The sequence below is a fragment of the Panthera uncia genome (genome assembly GCF_023721935.1).
Source record: "Panthera uncia isolate 11264 chromosome C1 unlocalized genomic scaffold, Puncia_PCG_1.0 HiC_scaffold_4, whole genome shotgun sequence".
Taxonomy (NCBI): Eukaryota; Metazoa; Chordata; class Mammalia; order Carnivora; family Felidae; genus Panthera; species Panthera uncia.
Window position 1 is genome coordinate 69370948 of NW_026057585.1, and position 19251 is coordinate 69390198.

General features: G+C 39.0%; 1 protein-coding gene and 1 pseudogene across 2 annotated transcripts in view; both read left to right on the forward strand.

Moving 5' to 3' along the window:
* TESK2 (testis associated actin remodelling kinase 2) overlaps positions 1-19251 on the forward strand; it is a 130396-nt gene that overhangs the window by 38396 nt on the left and 72749 nt on the right. The window lies entirely within an intron of this gene.
* On the forward strand, positions 8073-8914 carry LOC125913322 (60S ribosomal protein L36-like; annotated as a pseudogene).

Genomic DNA, 19251 nt, shown 5'->3' on the forward strand with positions numbered 1-19251 from the left:
GCATATAGTACAACAATGATTTTGGGAGTAGATTCCAGTGGTTCATCCCCTATGTATAACACCCAGTGCTCATCCCAACAAGTGTCTCTTAATGCTTTTTATCCATTTAGCTCATCCTCCCTCACACAATCCCTCTAGCAACCCTCTGTTTGTTCTCTATATTTAAGAGTCTCTTATGTTTTATCCCCCTCCCTGTTACTTTTGCTTCCCTTCCCTTATGTTCATCTGTTTTGTATCTTAAATTCCTCATATGAATGAAGTCATAGATATTTGTCTTTCTCTGACTGACTAATTTCACTTAGCATAATACCCTCCAGTTCCATCCACGTAGTTGCAAATGGCAAGATTTCATTCTTTTTGATTGCCGAGTAGTACTCCTTGTGTATATATACCACATCTTCTTTATCCATTCATCCATCAGTGGACATTTGGGCTCTTTCCATACTTTGGCTATTGTTGATAGTGCTGCGATAAACATGGGGGTGCATGTGCCAGTTCAAAACAGCAAACCTATATCCCTTGGATAAATACCTACTAGTGCAATTGCTGGGTCCTAGGGTAGTTCTATTTTTAATTTTTTGAGGAACCTCCATACCATTTTCCAGAGGGGCTGCACCAGTTTGCGTTCCCACCAGCAGTGCAAAAGAGATCCTCTTTCTCCACATCCTCGCCAACATCTGTTATTACCTGAGTTGTAAATGTTAGCCATTCTGATAGGTGTGAGGTGGAATCTCATTGTGGTTTTGATTTGTATTTCCCTGATGATAAGTGATGTTGAGCATTTTTTCATGTGTCGGTTGGCCATCTGGATGTCTTCTTTGGAGAAGTGTCTATTCATGTCTTTTGCCCATTTCTTCACTGGATTATTTGTTTGTTGAGTATTGAGTTTGATAAGTTCTTAATAGATTTTGGATGCTAACCCTTTATCTGATATGTAGTTTGCAAATATCTTCTTCCATTCTGTTGGTTGCCTTTTAGTTTTGCTGATTGTTTCCTTCGCTGTGCAGAAGCTTTTTATTTTGATGAGGTCCCAGTAGTTCATTTTTGCTTTTGTTTCCCTTGCCTCCAGAGACAAGTTGAGTAAGAAGTTGCTGTGGCCAAGATCAAAGAGGTTTTTGCCTGCTTTCTCCTTGAGGATTTTGATGGCTTCCTGTCTTAATTTTAGGTCTTTCATCCATTTTGAATTTATTTTTGTGTATGGTGTAAGAAAGTGGTCCAGGTTCATTTTTCTGCCATGTCTCTGTCCAGTTTTCCCAGCACCACTTGCTGAAGAGACTGTCTTTATTCCATTGGATATTCTTTCCTGCTTTGTCAAAGATTAGTTGGCCATATGTTTGTGGGTCCATTCCTGGGTTCTCTATTCTGTTCCATTGATCTGAGTGTCTGTTTTTGTGCCAGTATCATACTGTCTTGATGGTTACAACTTTGTAGTATAGCTTGAAGTCTGGGATTGTGATGCCTCCTGCTTTGGTTTTCTTTTTCAAGATTGCTTTGGCTATTTTGGGTCTTTTCTGGTTCCCTACAAACTTTAGGATTGTTTGTTGTAGCTCTGTGAAGAATGCTGGTATTATTTTGGTAGGGATTGCATTGAATATGTAGATTGCTTTGGGTAGTATGGACATTTTAACAACATTTATTCTTCCAGTCCAGGAGCATGGAATGTTTTTCCATTTGTGTGTGTGTATGTGTGTGTGTGTGTGTCTTCTTCAATTTCTTTCATAAGCTTTTAGTAATTTTCAGTATATAGAGTTTTCACCTCTTTGGTTAGATTTATTCCTAGGTATTTTATGGTTTTGGTGCAAATGTAAATGGGGTCGATTCCTTGATTTCTCTTTCCGTCACTTCATTATTGATGTGTAAGAATACAACGGATTTCTGTGCATTGATTTTATGTCCTGTGACTTTGGTGAATTCATGGATCAGTTCCAGCAGTTTATTGGTGGAATCTTTTGGGTTTTCCATGTAGAGTATCATGTCATCTGCGAAGAGTGAAAGTTTTTCCTCCTTGCCGATTTGGATGCCTTATTATTATTATTTTTTAATGTTTATTTTTGAGAGACAGAGAGACAGAGCACAAATGGGGAGGAGCAGAGAGAGAGGGAGACACAGAATCTGAAGCAGGCTCCATCCAGGCTCTGAGTTGTCAGCACAGAGCCCAATGCTGGGCTTGAACCCATGAACTGTGAGATCATGACCTGAGCTGAAGTCGGACGCTCAGCTGATTGAACCACCCAGGCACCCTGCTCAGTTCATCCTTCTAATGAGCCTGTTGATCTGGTCTTCCCTGTTGTGGGCATCTCCACCTTTTGCCAAACGGGTGGTCTTTTTCTTTATTCCCCCTCATGGAGAAGATAATTTGAAGGGCCATAAGAAGTTATTTGCTTCTTTGAAATATATTCTAACAGTATAGATCTTGTGAATCAGATCCTCCATGCAGATAATGCCATATTTACCAAAAGAGTGAGCAGTCAATGTGTTATCTGTCAAGATAATTCGCTTCTTGTTGATTTTGTCATAACCACACTTGTAGATCAGTTCATTTACTGACTTCCAGTTTGGGTACTCCCATATTTATATAGTGTCTTTTGATGCTGTTCAGTTTATCTGTTTTTTTCTTTTGTTGCTTGTGCTTTTGGTATCAAATCCAAAGTCATAAAGATTTCCCCCAATGTTTTATTCTAAGAGTTCTGTAGTTTTAGCTCTTAAGTTTTGATGCTATTGTAAATGGAATTGTTTTCTTTTCCTTCTTTTCTTTTCTTTTCTTTTCTTTCCTTCTTTCTTTCTTTCAGTTTATTTATTTATTTTGAGAGAGAGAGCATGCGCACGCATGTGCACTGTCAGTGCAGAGCCTGACATGGGGCTTGAACTCACAAACCATGAGATCATGATCTGAGATGAAATCAAGAGTCAAGATTAACCGACTGAGCCACCCAGGGACCCCTCTTTTCTTTTCTATCTTTAAAATATTTTTTATTGGGTTGCTTGGGTGGCTCAGTCGGTTAACTGTGTGACTTCGGCTCAGGTCAGGATCTCATTGTTCATGAGTTTGAGCCCCGCATCAGGCTCTCTGCTGTCAGCACCAAGCTGCTTCAGATCTCTGTCTCCCCCCACCCCCCGCCCCTCCCTCACGTGCGCACATGCTCTCTCTGTCTCTCAAAAATAAATCAGTAAATAAATAAACATTAAAAATAACAAAAAAAATTTTTATTAAAGCAAAATGACTACAATGAAAAGAGATGAATTAAAAAAAAACAGAAGAGTAATCTTTGGTTTGGGAGGATTCTTATATTCATGTAATGAGGACCCTTTAATTTTAGCAGTGGAAGTGTTGGAATGCTGACATAAGATCAAGTTAGGAAAAGAATACCAGTATCAGGTCAAAGCTAGTTGGTGTCTTCCAAAGTGACAGTAGAAGATACCACAGGGTAAAACGTGGGCGGAGCTGTACTCTTTTCACTTCAGAAGAGAACTTTATGTGCTACAAGAAGAATGCCTCAGTCACCCAGTGTTCTAGGGAAAGGAATTAGTTTCTAGCAGTATTATTATAGGGGAAATGGTTTTCTTAATTTCATTTTTCAGATTATTTATTGCTAGTGTAAAAAAATACAATTGATGTTTGTATTTGTCTTGTATCCTATAACTTTGCTGAACTCTTTTATTTTTTAGAATTTTGGAATTTTCTTTTTTAAAGTTTATTTGAGAGAGAGAAAGAGAGAGAGAGAGAGAGAGAGAGAGAGAGAGAGAATGAGAGAGTAAGTGGGGGAGAAGCAGAGAAAGGAAGAGAATCCCAAGCAGGCTCTGCGTTGTCAGCACAGAGCCTGACGCAACGCTCAAACCCACGAAACATTGAGATCATGACCTGAGCCAAAACTGAGAGTCAGATGCTTAACTGACTGAGCCATCCAGGTGCCCCTAGAATTTTCTGTGTACAAGATCATGTCACCTGCTTAACATAAATCTTGACTATATAAGTTTTCTCCTCTCCCATACCTAGACCCTTGCACAGTCTGAGTTACATGCCCGTTGTCTTCACAGAAACCTGTTACTTTTATCATATTCTGTTGAAATGATCTATTTAAAGTGTCTGTCATCCCACTTAGCTTTAAGCTCCATGAGGATAGGGACTATGTGTTATTTATTTTTGTTTTGCCAGGGTATAGCACTGTGCCTGGCATAGAATAGGCATCTATCCATCCATCCATCCATTCACTATATTGTGGTTCTTCTATATGTTAGGCATTGTGCTAAGTGCTGAGATACAGTAATGAGTAAGACTTGTTATTCTTGCCATTGTGGAATTTATAATCTAATGGTAAATATTTATATTAAGTAATTACAAGGGTGATTACAACACAAAGAGGAACATGGCATATTAGTTTCCTATTGCTGCATAGCAGTATTACCATGAATGCAATAGTTGAAAGGAATACGTATTTATGATATCTTTTTCTGTGGTTCAAGAGTCCAGGCAGGACTTGGCTGGGTCCCCTGCTCCATGGTCTCACAAAGCTGTAATTAAGGTGTCAGGTTGGGTGGAGATCCTGACTGGCTCAGTCAGAAGAGGGTGTGACTCTTGATCTCAGGCTTGTGAGTTCAAGCCCCATGTTGGGTGTAGAGATTAGTTAAATAAATTAAAAAAAACTTTTACAAAATGGTGTCATCTGGGGCTGACATCTTATCTGGGGCTCAACTGGGGAAGGATTTGCTACTAAGCTCATGTGGTTGGTGGCAGCATTCAATTCCTTGCAGGCTGTTGAATTGAGGGCTTCAGCTTGATATGTTTCATATTGGCAGCTTGAGTCTTTGAAGCTAGTAAGCGAGTCTTCTAATAAGATAGGTTACAAGCTTATGTGACATTTAGGTCACAGTTAATTCATTTTTTTCTTCTTATTTATTTAAAAAAATTTTTTTTTTTTTGGAGAGTGCAAGCAGGGGGGCGGGTACAGAGAGAGGGGGACAGAGGATCTGAAGCCGGCTCTGTGCTGACAGGCTGACTCTGTTGCTGTCAAGCTCCGATGTGGAGCTTGAACTCACGAACTGCAAGATCATGAACTGAGCTGAAGTCGGATACTCAACCGACTGAGCTACCCAGGTGTCCCGCAGTTAATTCATTTTTGATGTTTTAAATTTTGAGTCACCTTTGCCATATTGTATTGGTTAAAAATAAGTCACAGACCCTGCCCAGGCTCAAGGGGAAAGGATCACACAATGGCATGAACACTAGGGGTAGGGATCATGGGAGCCAGTCTAGAGTCTGTTGCCACACACGGATTGCAATGGGAGTACAAAAAAGCCATTGTCTAATTTGGAGTGGGAGAATGCTCTTCTTGAGAAAGTGAAGTTTAAGTTGAGACTTGAAGGGTAAATAGGAACTAGCCAAGTGAAGGAATAGGTTGGAGAAATGAACATTCCAAGAGGAAGGAACAATCTATTTGTAGGCCTAGATGAGAGAAGTCTGAGATGCAGTTAAGGATCTGAAAGAAGTCTAGAATGGCTTCAGCAGAGGGTCGGGGAGATTGGTAAGAGATGAAATATGTTGCAGAGGTAAGCAGGGGTTTATTGTTGAGGACTTCATCATCTGTAGAGGTACTCAAGGATAAGAATTTTCGATTTTATCTTAAGACACTTGCTTTTAATTTTAAGTAAGTGGGTTGGAGAGGGTAAGAACTGATTCAGTTTGGCAATGGTCCAAAGTGAAAGATGTGATATGTGACTGTGGCAGAAGTGTGCATGGTGGTAACTGGAATGGTGTGGAGTGAAATGATTTGAAATACTAGACATGCTTTTTAAAAATCTTTTTGAAAAACATTTATTCATTTTTGAGAGAGCATGAGCTGGGAGGGGCAGAGAGAGAGACAGAGGATCTGAAGCAGGTGACAGCAGAGAGCCTGATGCAGAGTTCCAACTCACCAACCGCGAGATCATGACCTGAGCTGAAGTCAGACGCTTAATCAACTGAGCCACCCACCCAGGTGCCTCTAGACATGTGGTTTAATTTACCAACTTAAGTATGCTTATAAAAAAATTGAGAGATACTTTGAAGGTATTAACTGTAGCATTTGGTGAATGGTTGGATGTGACGGTGAGAGGAAGGAGGAATCAAAGATGATTTCAAGTACAAGTAGCTGGATGTTTGAACTCTGAAGGAGGAATGTATTTGATGATTTCAGATTTGGATTAGAATGTGAAACCTCTATAAGCAGTTAACATCTAGAGTTCAGAAGAGAGATCTGGCTTGGAAATGTAGATATAAGAGCTATTAACATAGAGTAACTGGGGGCGCCTGGGTGGCTCAGTCGGTTAAGCGGCCAACTTCAGCTCAGGTCATGATCTCGCGGTCTGTGAGTTAGAGCCCCGCGTCGGGCTCTGTGCTGACAGCTCAGAGCCTGGAGCCTGCTTCAGATTCTGTGTCTCCCTCTCTCTGACCCTCCCCCGTTCATGCTCTGTCTCTCTCTGTCTCAAAAATAAATAAACGTTAAAAAAAATTAAAAAAAAAACATAGATTAACTGAAGCCATGGGTGTGAATGATGTTATACAGGGAGTATAAACAGACAGAAGAGAGCCTGGGACCAAGTATTGATGAACTCAAACATTTAAGGGTTGAGTAGAGGAAGGAAGAGCTGGCAAAGGAGCCTGAATACAAGTAGTAAGAGGGTAAGAGTACCGGTGTGTGTATCTGTGTACCTGTGTGTTAGTGAGTGAGAGAGAGAGACTTGATGAAGAAATTTGAACCTAGGATGAACACAAAGTTTGTGTTCTTTTCACTGTACCCTGTATAACAATGCCTACCTTGTAATGTTGGAAGGATCAAATGAAATGTGTAGAGCATCTTGTACAATGTTTTGTCGATCGAGCAAATAGTAGCTTTTGTTATTTTAGATGTTATTTTCTCTATTTTATTTTTGCACAACAGTTCAAATTTGATCTTAGGTTAGCCCACTATTTTTAGATGTGATTTCATTTTTAAAAATTCTATTATTGTTATTTTTATTAGAGAGAGAGAGCACAAGTGGGGAAGAGGAGCGGGAGGGGAGAGATTGGAGAGAGAATCCCAAGCAGCCTCCATGCTGAGTGAGGACCCGACCCAGGGCTCAATCACATGACCGCAGGACCAAGCCTAAATCAAGTCTGTTGCTTAACTAACTGGGCCCATAACTGAGCCCCAGATATGATTTAATTTTTTATGGTCATGTGATATCAAATGCCTTCTTTTCTTGTAATTATCATATTTTTCATAGCATGATTGCCTCTTCTCTCCTTTGTACCTCCTGTATACCCTATATAAACTTTTATCAGAGCAATGCTACATTTTATGACTTTTTTTTTTTTTTAACGTTTATTTATTTTTGAGACAGAGAGAGACAGAGCATGAATGGGGGAGGGTCAGAGAGAGGGAGACACAGAATTGAAACAGGCTCCGGGCTCTGAGCTGTCAGCACAGGGGCCCGATGCGGGGCTCGAACTCACGGACCGCGAGATCGTGACCTGAGCCGAAGTCGGCGCTCAACCGACTGAGCCACCCAGGTGCCCCTATGACTTTTTTTTTTTACGTGTTTGTGTTTCTCTGTTAGATCAGACCTCCCTATGTTTTTCATCTCTGTGTCTTTAGTACTTGGCACAGACTCTGCCAAGTAGTGGGTACTCACTAAATATTTGTTGCATGAAAAAAACCCCATATATATGGTTATAAGAATATGTAGAGTTTGCTAATCAAATTGTACACCTGAAACTAATATAACACTGTATGTCAATTATACTTCAGTATAAAAAGAAAGAAAGAAGAGAATGCATTGAGAAGCAACATGAGAGAGAGACAGACTCTGGAGCTAGACTGCCTCTGTTTGAGCCTTTAAAAATTTTTTTTTCTAAACCCAATATGAGGCTCGAACTCACAACCCTGAGATCAAGAGTCAACATGCTGCATCACCTGAGCCAGGCAGGCACCACTATAATGACTCTATTTGAATCTTGGCTCTACCACTTATAAGCTTTCTGACCTTGGGCAAGTTACTTGACTTCTGTGCCTCAGTTTCTGCATCTGCAAAATAGAGGTAATGATAGTACCTACCTTATGGGGTTGTTGAGCGGATGTAATGAGCTAGTATGTAAAGTATTTAGAATACTGTCTAGCATATAATATACCCTATATAAGGGCTAGTTATTATTTCTATTACAAATGCAGTTAAGATTTTGAGTTTTGTGCTAAGTACTATGTTAAGAACTTGTATACATGATCTTTTTATTTATACAAATATTTATATTTGCCACAATAATTCTATAAGCAGTTATACTTCCATTATATAAATGAGGAAACTGCCCCTGCCCTGGAGCCATTAAGAAGCAGCAGCCGTAGCTCTGTGCTACCCTATGGCCGGGGGCCTAAACAAGGGCCATGAGGTGACTAAGAACGTGAGCAAACTGAGGTATAGCTGCTGCCACAGGCGCCTCACCAAGCACACCAGGTTTGTGTGGTACATGATCCGAGAGGTATATGGCTTTGCCTCATATGAGCAGCCTGCGTGGAGTTGCTCAAGGTCTCCAAGGACAATGGTGCCATCAAGTTCATCAAGAAAAAGGTGGAGACACACATCCATGCCAAGAGGAAGAGAGAGGAGCTGAGCAACATGCTGGTAGCCATGGGGAAAGTCACAACCAAGAAGGATTGAACTCCTCCCCTCTGTATGTAATAGAAACTTTTGGAACTTGGAAAAAATAATAATAAATACATAAATAAATTAGGAAACTGAGGTCCAAAAATGTTTAATGTCTTGCCAATAGGTAAGTGGTACAGCTAGGATTTGAATTCATATCTGTGTAATTGATGAATGGAATATCATAGCTAATTTTGATCCAGTGTACAAGAAAAAATTTAAAGATTATTTTATTAATTTTTATATATTTATGCTATATTTTTAGAATACTCTGTGTGTGTGTGTGTGTGTGTGTGTGTGTGTGTGTGTGTGTGTATGCTTTCTTATAGAGTTCAACCTGATTCATTTTGAGTGGCAAGTATACAACTAGTTATATAAGTTAGAGGCTTGGGCGCCTGGGTGGCTTGGTTGTTAAGCATCTGACTTCAGCTCACGTTATGATCTCATGGTTCATGAGCTTGAGTCCCACTTTGGGTGAGCATGAGCCCTGCTTTGGGTGAGCACAAGCTCTGCTTCTGGTGAACATGAGCCCCGCTTTGGGTGAGCCCCGCTTCTCTCTCTCTCTCTCTCTGTCTCTGCTCCTTGCTCACTTGCGCTCTCTCTCTCAAGAAAAAAAAAAAAGAGGCAAAGTTCCTACTTTCTCCCCCTTTATATTTTCCCAAATTGACAGCATTATGTGGAAATGCCAAGCTGTAAGAAATAATAAACTTATAAACTAAAAGAGCCAGATATCTGCCATCTGCTTGGGTACTGAAAAATTGATTTATTCACATTCATGGTTATACATTTATTATTTAGTGCACATGGAGTTGTCATGCAAACTCTAAATCTGTAACAGTATTAACAGTTGTGGTATAAAGAAAGTAAGGGGAACATTTTAGTATGTGAATGTTACTTTGTTCTAAGATGTTTTATTTTTGTGCTTGGTAAGGTAAAGTTTTTGTGTTCTCTGGTGGTTTTATCTACTTTGAGAAGTAAGATACTGGGTCTCAAAATGCTGGTGTTGCTGCAGCGGTCTTAGTGTGCCAACTGCCTACAATTTTTTAGTCTCTCCAACTACATCTTGTGAGATCTTCAAGACACTGAATCCTTTCTCTTTCAAATGTGATCATTGTCACAACCTGAATCTATAGAAACTCAAGGATTTTTCTCAAATTGTCTATATTTTCATAGTTGTGTTTGTTCTCTTCTCTTCTCTTCTCTTCTCTTCTCTTCTCTTCTCTTCTCTTCTCTCTTTTCGAGAGAGAACATGAGTGGTTGAGAAGGGCAGAGGGAGAGAGAGAGAGAGGGAGAGAATCTTAAGTCGATGCAGGGCTCAATTCCACATACTGGGATCATGCATGACCTGAGGCGAAATCAAGAGTTGGACACTCAGCTGACTGAGCCACCCAGTGTTTGTGCTTTTCCATCTGCCTGTCTGAGACCTCACCATAAAAAGTGTTTTCAGCAACACTACGTGTGATCCTGTTCTTACAATATGTAATGACTGCATGGTTTCATAGTCACAGCGTCAGAGAAGAGTTAAGTTCTATAGTCTTGAAGGTGTATAAGGAAGCTTTTATAAAATGACTAAGAAGTAGACAGGATGATGTGAGGTAGTGAATGTTAGACCTGAGTGTGAAGGTTAGGAGTAAGCCCGTTAGCCATCTCTGGTACTGTTTAGTACCAGTTTTTAGAGTTATTGCTCTGACTGCAATGTCTGTTTATACCAAAGCTGTTTGGAGGAACAAAGTAATGAGTTCTGGGAGTAATTTGAACCCACCCCCAAACTCCAAAACATCAGTGAGCAAGATGTGTGTGGATGTGTGTGTGTGTGTGTGTGTGTGTGTGTGTGTTTGTCCATGTTTGTCCCCTTGTGTCAGATCAGCCATTTCAGAAGTAAATTGCCCCATATAGTCAGAGAATTAAGGTAACCTTCAGTATGAAGAATGAGATTAAAGAAGAACAAATGTAGAGAAAACTCTTCATCGTACAATATTACTCTGGCATGAAAGCAGTGTTTTATAGGAATTGAGCGCTTTTTAAAATGTTCTTTTTTCTTTCTCTTTCTTTCTTTCTTTCTTTCTTTCTTTCTTTTAGGAATTGAGTGCATTTTTAGCCATCAGAAAATGTTGTCAGTGTTAGAAACAGTCAAGGAAAAGAGTGGATAGAGACACTAGAGCAGCAAGGCTTGAACCTTAAGTATCTTTACATGGGGAGGGTGTGAAGAAGGAGAAGAGACAAGTAGCAGTCAGAGGTAGGTTCGTAAAGTTCAAGGAAGCTGCCAGAGCTACCAAACATAAATTCCAAAGAGCTGACACCGTGTTACAGACATTTACAAAAGAGGGTATAAAGAGGAAAACAAACTTCCCTCCCCACCTTCCACCACCCTTTTTAAAGGAGTTTAGCATTGAAAAGTGTGGAGAAAGAGGGTGATAACAGTCCAGTGCAACTTAGGGCTTTGCACCTTGGTAATCGTCTTTGTTGCATAGCCTTATTGTCTGTCAAAACTACTTCTTGCTAAATTTCCTATTGTGTTCCTTGTTGCATTTATCTGGTTTTGTAACCTCTTTGAGATACTGGGGGTTTCAGAGCGGGAGCTCTTGTGGGGAGGTTTGGTGTTTGGCTGGTGTGGAGGGGAAATGATGTATTTTATAGGAGGCACTGTGTATCATATGTGCACTTAAGGTTCACACACAGCAATATATGATTGGAGCTTTTGGCCCTTTTCAGTACATTTAATATTTCCCCTAGAGCTGCTGTGGGAAGTTGGGCTAAGTAGTAAAGAATATTGTAGATGTCTCAGTGGGCCAAGCTCAGCACTCAGTGACAAGTGATAATTTATCAGGTAGCAAATTTTACTGTGTTCATATTGCTGTGTAGAAATACCTGCCAAGATCCTTCACTTTAATTGATAATTCGGCCGGGGGGGGGGGGGGGGGGGGGGGGAAAAAAACAAAAGCAACCAAGTTGTATTTTACAACTTGCATTCACTCAGCTCGTGGAAGTATTTCTTTAAATGATATGGTATGGGGGGGGGGGGGGGGGGGAGATGGGGGACAAAAACTAGAAGCACACAAGTTGTATTGTACAACTTGCATTCACTCAGCTCGTGGAAGTATTTCTGTAAATGATATGATATATGTGAAGGCACGTGAAAGATACTACAAAAAGTTGATTCTAGAGTGTATTATTTTGCGTCAGTGAGAGTGAGAGAGTTGGTTACCGTCCTTTTGTGTAATCTCATTGCACTCTGTTGCTACTTCTGTTGCAGCATGTGATAAACATTGCAATTTGCCACCTTATTCATTTATTTACTCAGCAGATATTTAGTTAATACTCATTAGGTGTAGGACATTGAGCTAGGTGTTAGGGATAGAGGAATAAAATCCTGCCCTAAAAGAGCTCTTTGCTTAGGATGGAAGATAGGAAATATATTTAAAACACAGTATTTGCTAAAATAGAACTTTAGCAAGAGCCTGAAATTACTCAATACATATTTGCTAAGTGTGTGAAAGTATGCATAGGGGACTAAGGAATATAATACTGGGCACCAGTATAAACATTGTGTGAAGGGGTCAGAGAAGGCTTCATAGAGGAAGTCACCCTTTAGTTTTCTTGAAGGAGAAAATAGGGCTTGTCTTGTGGACAAGTAAGGGAAAGGGCATTTCAAGCAGTAGGAAAAGCATATGTGGAGGCACAGAGGAATATTCTAGGAACGGTGAGAAATTTGATTTAGTTTAAGTCTGGTGGATGCATGTAAAGGAATGGCAAAACTCTGATGAATCTAGAGAGATAGGCAGGAGCTAGACAATAAAAGATTTTTTCTTTTAATTTTTTCTTTCTTTTTTTTTTAATTTTTAAAATGTTTATTTTTGAGTGAGAGAGAGACAGACAGAGTGGGGGAGGGGCAAAGAAAGAGGGAGACACAGAATCCAAAGCAGGTTCTAGTCTCTGAGCTGTCAGCATAGGGCCCAATGCAGGGCTCAAACTTACAAACTGCAAGATCATGACCTGAGCTGAAGTCAGACGCTCAACTGACTGAGCCCCCCAGGCGCCCCTAAAAGATTTTTTCTTGATCCAGAGTCACTGCAGATATGTTTATTAGTTTTTTGTATTCCCAAGTCAGCTTTTGGTTTGTTGAATCTCTCAATTGTTTCTTTGTTTCCTATTTCATTAATTTTTGTTTTTATCTTTATTTTTATATTTTTATATGGCATTTTTAGTTGAACTCTAACCCATTTTTACATTTTTTTAAATGTTTATTTATTTTTGAGACAGAGACAGACAGACCATGAACAGGGGAGGGTCAGAGAGAGAGGGAGACGCAGAATCCAAAGCAGGCTCCAGGCTCTGAGCTGCCAGCACAGAGCCTGATGTAGGGCTCGAACTCACAAACCGTGAGATCACATCTGGAGCCGAAGTTGGAGGCTCAACTGACTGAGCCACCCAGGTGCCCCTAACCCATTTATTTTTAATCTTTTTTGCAAATCAGTTAGGATTGTTTTTGGCAGTATGTTACAGAAACCTGAACACAGTGGCTTATTCAAATTTTTCTCAAGAAATCTTGAGAAATGCCTATGCTGTGCAGCTGCTTAAGGAAGTCCTCAACAAACCAAGCTTCTAGTTTCCTTGTCTTTAGTGTGTAGTTTGTGGCCTTTTGGTTATAAGGTAGCTGTTCTTGATGCAAGCACTACGTCTTTGCTCCAGTCTATAAAAACGATAAAGGGCAATTTCATCAGGGAAACGTTTCTAGAATCCCTACCTAGCAATTCCCACTTATATCTCCTTACTTAGTACTATGTCACCTGGCTACTCTAGAGAGAGCGGGGGAGGGAGAGAGAGGGAGAGAGAGAGAGAGAGAGAGAGAGAGAGAGAGAGAGAGAGAGAATGAATCCCAAGAGGGCTCTATAATGTGAGTGCGGAGCCTGATGCAGGGCTGGAACTCATGAACTGTGAGATCATGACCTGATCCAAAATCAAGAGTCAGATACTTAACCGACCGAGCACCCAGGCGCCCTGAATGTTTTAATTAACCAAGCACATTGCCAACTAACTGAGGTCCTATAAGTCAAGAAGAGGGGGAAAATAGATGTTGATAAACAGTGTTGTCTACTATGCTTGTTTTTAATTATTTTTTTGTTGTTGACTTCTAATTTTATTTCATAGTGGTCTGGGAATGTGGTTTTGGAACTACATTCTTTGAAATTTTTTGAGAATTCCTTTATGATCCAGGCATTTTGGTCAATTTTTTCATATGGACTTGAAAAAAAAAAGATAAATAAAGCCTACCTTTATTGGGACAAGATTGAATCAAGCATATCAGTTTTGTTATTAAAATGTATCATATCAGCCATCTGGGTGGCTTAGTCTGTTAACCATCCAACTCTTGATTTCGGCTCAGGTCAAGATCTCATGGTTTCTGGGTTTGAGCCCCGCTTTGGGCTCAGCACTGACAGTGCAGAACCTCCTTGAGATTCTCTCTCTGTCCTCTCTGTCTCTGCCCCCTCCAATGCTCATGCACATGTGTTTCCGCTCTCTCTCAAAATAAATAAACTTTAAAAAAAAGTGCTATATCCATACTCATTTATCTTCTAGAACTTTCAGTTTCTGAGAGGTATGTTAAATAATCCCATGAAGACTGTGGATTTGTTAAACTTGCCTTGTGTTTTGTCAGTTTTTGTTTTATATATTACAAGTCTGTGTTGTTAGATACATACAAGGTCATAATTATTATTTCTTGGCAGTTTTGTAGGGTGCATGCAGTGCTTTTTCCCTTAGATTAGTTGTTCTCAAGCATTTTAGCCCTAATGTTTCCATTATCTGGGTTCAAATTCTGGCTCTCTCGTTTACTAGATGTAGGATCTTGAGAAAGTATTTTTAATCTCTCTGTGCCCAATTTCCATAGCTGTAAAATAGGAGACATTAATAATACCAACCTCCCAGAATTGTTTTGAGGATTGAGTTAATATATATATATATATATATATACACGTATATATATACAGTATAACAGAGCCTAGTACGAAGCAAGTGCTATGAATAATAGCTATATTATTGCTACTATAACAATTTTTTAATGAATTCTGACTACCTTGGAAATGAAATTGATAGGTAATTAGGTTACTGTTGTTCATAATTATAAAGCATCAACATGATACCCTAACTCTATGATAAACAAGAAGTAAAAGAAAATTAAATTAGTAAAAATATACATTTCAATATGCAAAATTTGGGGCCTGACTACTGTAGAAAATTTAATGAAGTAGTCTGATGCTTTTACCCTCTCACAAATGACTGGTTTAAAATTTTTTTTTAATGTTTATTTTTGAGAGAAAGAGAGAAACAGAGCGTGAGTGGGGGAGGGGCAGAGAAGGAGGGAGACAGAATCTGAAGCAGTCTCCAGGCTCTGAGCTGTCAGCACAGAGCCCAATGTGGGGCTCGAACCCATGAAGCGTGAGATCATGACCTTAGCTGAAGTCAGACACTTGATCAACTGAGCTACCCAGACGCCCCACAAATGATTAGTTTTAGATTTAAGAGAAGACAGAAGCCATTCCATGCAAGAAGAAAAATTAAAGAGCAGAGATACCAGTGGATATTAGAATAAAAGTATAACAGACCAAAAAAATCTAATGGACTAGACTTATTTGTATGTGATAAGGGAAAGAGGACAGTGACCTCAAATGAAATAGCGATAGCTTGCCAAGGCAAATTACAGATTGATGAAGGAGAGAAAAGAACGAGGTATGATATATCTTTGCCAGCTTTATCAGTGTTTCTTTGTAAAATATTCATTTAATCTTGAATGTTTCATTGAGGGAAAAAACTTGGCAGAGCAGGAACACTGATAAATTTATTTGTGAGCAAAGCACAAATATGCTTTTAATTTATGGTTGATTTTTTTTTTTTTTTAATTTTTAGAAAGAGAAAGAGAGCACAAGCAGGGGAGAGGGGCAGAGGGAGAGAGATTCTTACCATGCTCAGCACAGAGACCACTGTGGGACTTGATCCCCTAACCCTGGGATCATGACCTAAGCCAAAATCAAGGGTTGGGTGGTCCAACGACTGAGCCACCCAGGTGCCACTATAGTTGATATTTTATTTTAAGTTTATGTTGAGAGAGAGAGAGAGAGAGAGCGAGCACCTGCGGAGGAGAGGCAGAGAGAAATGAGACAGAATCCCAAGCAGGCTCTGCACCATCAGTGTTGAGCCCCATGTGGGGCTGAAACTCACGAACTGTGAGATTATGACCGGAGCCAAGATCAAGAGTCAGACACTAACAGCGTGGAGTCTGACATGGAGCTCCATCTCAAGACCATGAGATCATGACCTGAGCCGAAATCTAAGAGTCAGATGCTTAACTGACAGTCACCCAGGCTCCCCAGCATAGGTGATATTTTAAAATAAAGGCTAAATAAATCATTGTGAGTATAAAAACTACAAATGGGTTCTGATACATATTGTATAATACAATACAGTTGTATAGGATTCAAATACTATACGACTATACTATACTTCAAATACTAGGAGCAGCATTGCTACTGGTGGTCTGATTTTCTGAAATGTTGACCAATTCTTCATGTGTTCTTCTGAACATAACGAAAGAAGTGATTTTTCCTCAATTCATAATATAGTTGTATTTCTAGAAAATTTAGTATATATTAAAACCATGCAAGATGACTTTTTTTTTTTTTTTCAAATAGTGTTAGAATCCAAGTTCAGGTAATAATACATATATATGTTCTTCATTTACATGAATGTCTAGCAAGATATTTGAATTTCATACAGCACATAGAACAATGCTTCCTTGTGCAGTACTGTCCTGGTACCTTGCAGGATGTCTAGCATCTCTGGCCAGCAACACTCCTTGCCCCCAGTCATTGTTATAACCAAAAACCTTAATCTAAAAACTTTAAAAACGCCTCGTAAGTGACTTGTTATAGCCTCTATTGAAAATTATTGCTTTAAACACTGCATATGCCTAATACTTACATTGCTATACCAGCTTACTGTATACTTATTGTATATTCACTGTGACTTCTTGACTGGAAGTCCTAAGCCATTCATTTAATAGTTAACTTAATGATTAATTGCTTTGTGACAGTTCTTATGTTCTTGTCCTAATTATTATTTAATTCTCTCCTTACTATTTCTCTGAACTGGTCAGAGGTTTATGTTTCTCATTTGCTCTAGAAATTAAGCCTCCTGACTCAAGTTAACTATTTAAATTCAGCAAATATTTTTTGAGCAATTTCTAAATGCTAAACTAAAGGCACTGTGCCAGAGAAGGGATTCTTAGCTTGATTTTATACCACACTGCTAAAAGTGAATATATGGGATGTGATTTGTTATTAAACATATGCAAATAATTTAATTTTAAAAATATAAATTAGAGTTGAATTAGAGGTACCCCTATATTAACTGTCACTCTCATTTGTGTGTTAATATGCTTATTTGAATGGAATAAAAATGGGCTATAGAAATAGCTAATGGACATAGGATTGTATTTGTAACCTGTAATTTGTTTTTTCTATTTGAAAAAATCTAATGTCTGTTCGTAGTTATATAATTATTGTCATGTTTCTCTTTCCTGCTTACCTTTGTATGATTTTTGACAAAAATCTAGATTGCCCATATAAAAATAAGTCCTACATGTCAGAAGGTGTGTATGTGGGGTGTGGAAGAAAGCTGAACTACTCTTTCAGGGATAGAAAAATGAACGGGGCAAGTTCTTGGCTTGAAGCATATGGGAAATTATTCATATGTAGTTGTAGATTTTTTAATCTCTTTTTTAATCTGATTTTTAAAAATGTTTATTTATATTTGAGAGAGAGAGAGAGAGAGAGAGAGAGCGAGCATGGGTGGGGGAGGGCAGAGAGAGACGTAGACACAGAATCTGAAGCTGGCCTCAGGCTCTGGACCATCAACACAGATCCTGTCGCGGGGCTCGAACCCATGAACCGTGAGATCATTACCTGAGTGAAAGTCGGAAGTGTAACCAACTGAGCCACCCAGGCGCCCTTGTAGTTGTAGATTCTATGTGTCCATAGAAGGAGATGAGTTCAGGGTCTTCCTATGTTGCCATCTTGAACCCAGACTGCTCTTAGACATATAGAAGATAGGTAGACTACCAACATACAAATGCAATATGCAAATTCTGTAATACGATATGCAAATTATGTAATGCAAATTCTGTAATACAGATAATTAAGGGTAGAGTAGTAAGAAAACACAGAATGGAGCATCCAGTTTTTCTTGAAGTAAAGAGATTTTTCCCAGGGAAAGTGATGTTTCTATATCTTGAATAATTGAAAGAAATTTAGTAGGGAGATTGGTATTGGGCTCAGGAGGTGAGGATTGCATCAAGGCAAGGAGAATAGTATATGTCAAGGCAAGGAAGTATGAGAGTGTGATGCATTTGTAAGAATTACAAATATAAATATATAATAGGTAAAGATAGGGGCAGGAGTGGGCACAGGGATAGACAGGGAGCAGTAGATGAATTTAGTTTTGCTAAGGAGTTTGGACTTTATTCCTTAAGTATCAGTGAGCCATTGAAGAATTTTAAACTGGAGAGCAACAAGGTAACTTTGTGATTTGGGGGCATGGATTACTGGAAGACCTGACAAGCTGATGCCTAGTGTTGATCTATAGGCTTCTCAACATCCAGCACAGTGCCTTGCATAGAGGATGATAATATTTGTTACTATTTGTACCTGAAAAGACTAATGAAAGGTAATCGGTCACTTCCAGCCTGCATGTACACACTTGACTGGACTTTAGTTTGTGATATGTAACTCTTGTTTGCAGATCTGGAAATTATCTTCAACTCAGATATTAGTTTTAGGGTCTGAATCTTTGATCAAGGGGAGAAACTCTGTTCTTGATAGTTGCCTGCCTAATGCCACTGAATGTTTTCTTGGTGTCTGCGATCATTCATTCTAAGTAGCAGTTCTCAATTTTTCTGCTCACCCATTATATAGTTCTCTTTCTTCTGGTTGGCCTCTTCCTTTAATTTTCCCATTGTTCATACTTTATCCAGAAGAACTGTGGGATGATGGGGGTTACTCATTAGAATACTACCATGCTGGTAGAGAAACTCTTATGTACACAGACATTTCTGGTGACTTAGTATTGTTATTTGATTGTATCTGTGCTTTTTTGTTTGTTTTGGTATATTACTGAAACATCTTTAAAACCTGCAGGGTACTTGGACTTCTGAACATGTGAATATAAGCCTCTGTTCTATAAAACTTTAATTTTGTCTGCAGTTAGATGCCATGCTCTCTGTTTCCTAATGTGTGTGTGTGTGTCTGTGTGTCTGTGTATGTATTGAGGGAGTGTTGTCAGTGCATTTTTTAAAGGCCTAGAGGGGTACTCATCAAGCTTGAGACAATAACTACTTGGAATGAACACAGAAGATTGCATTTAATGGATCGGATAGTCAAAGGGACTTATTTATTTTTATTTATATTGTTTTAATGTGTTACAAAGAAAATATATGCATGTATTATTTAGGTAAAAATTAATATAAATTGAAGTTGAAAAGTTATATTTTCTATTAGAAATTTTAGTCAAATATACTGTGAAAGAATTGGAAAATGAAGAAAAGTAAAA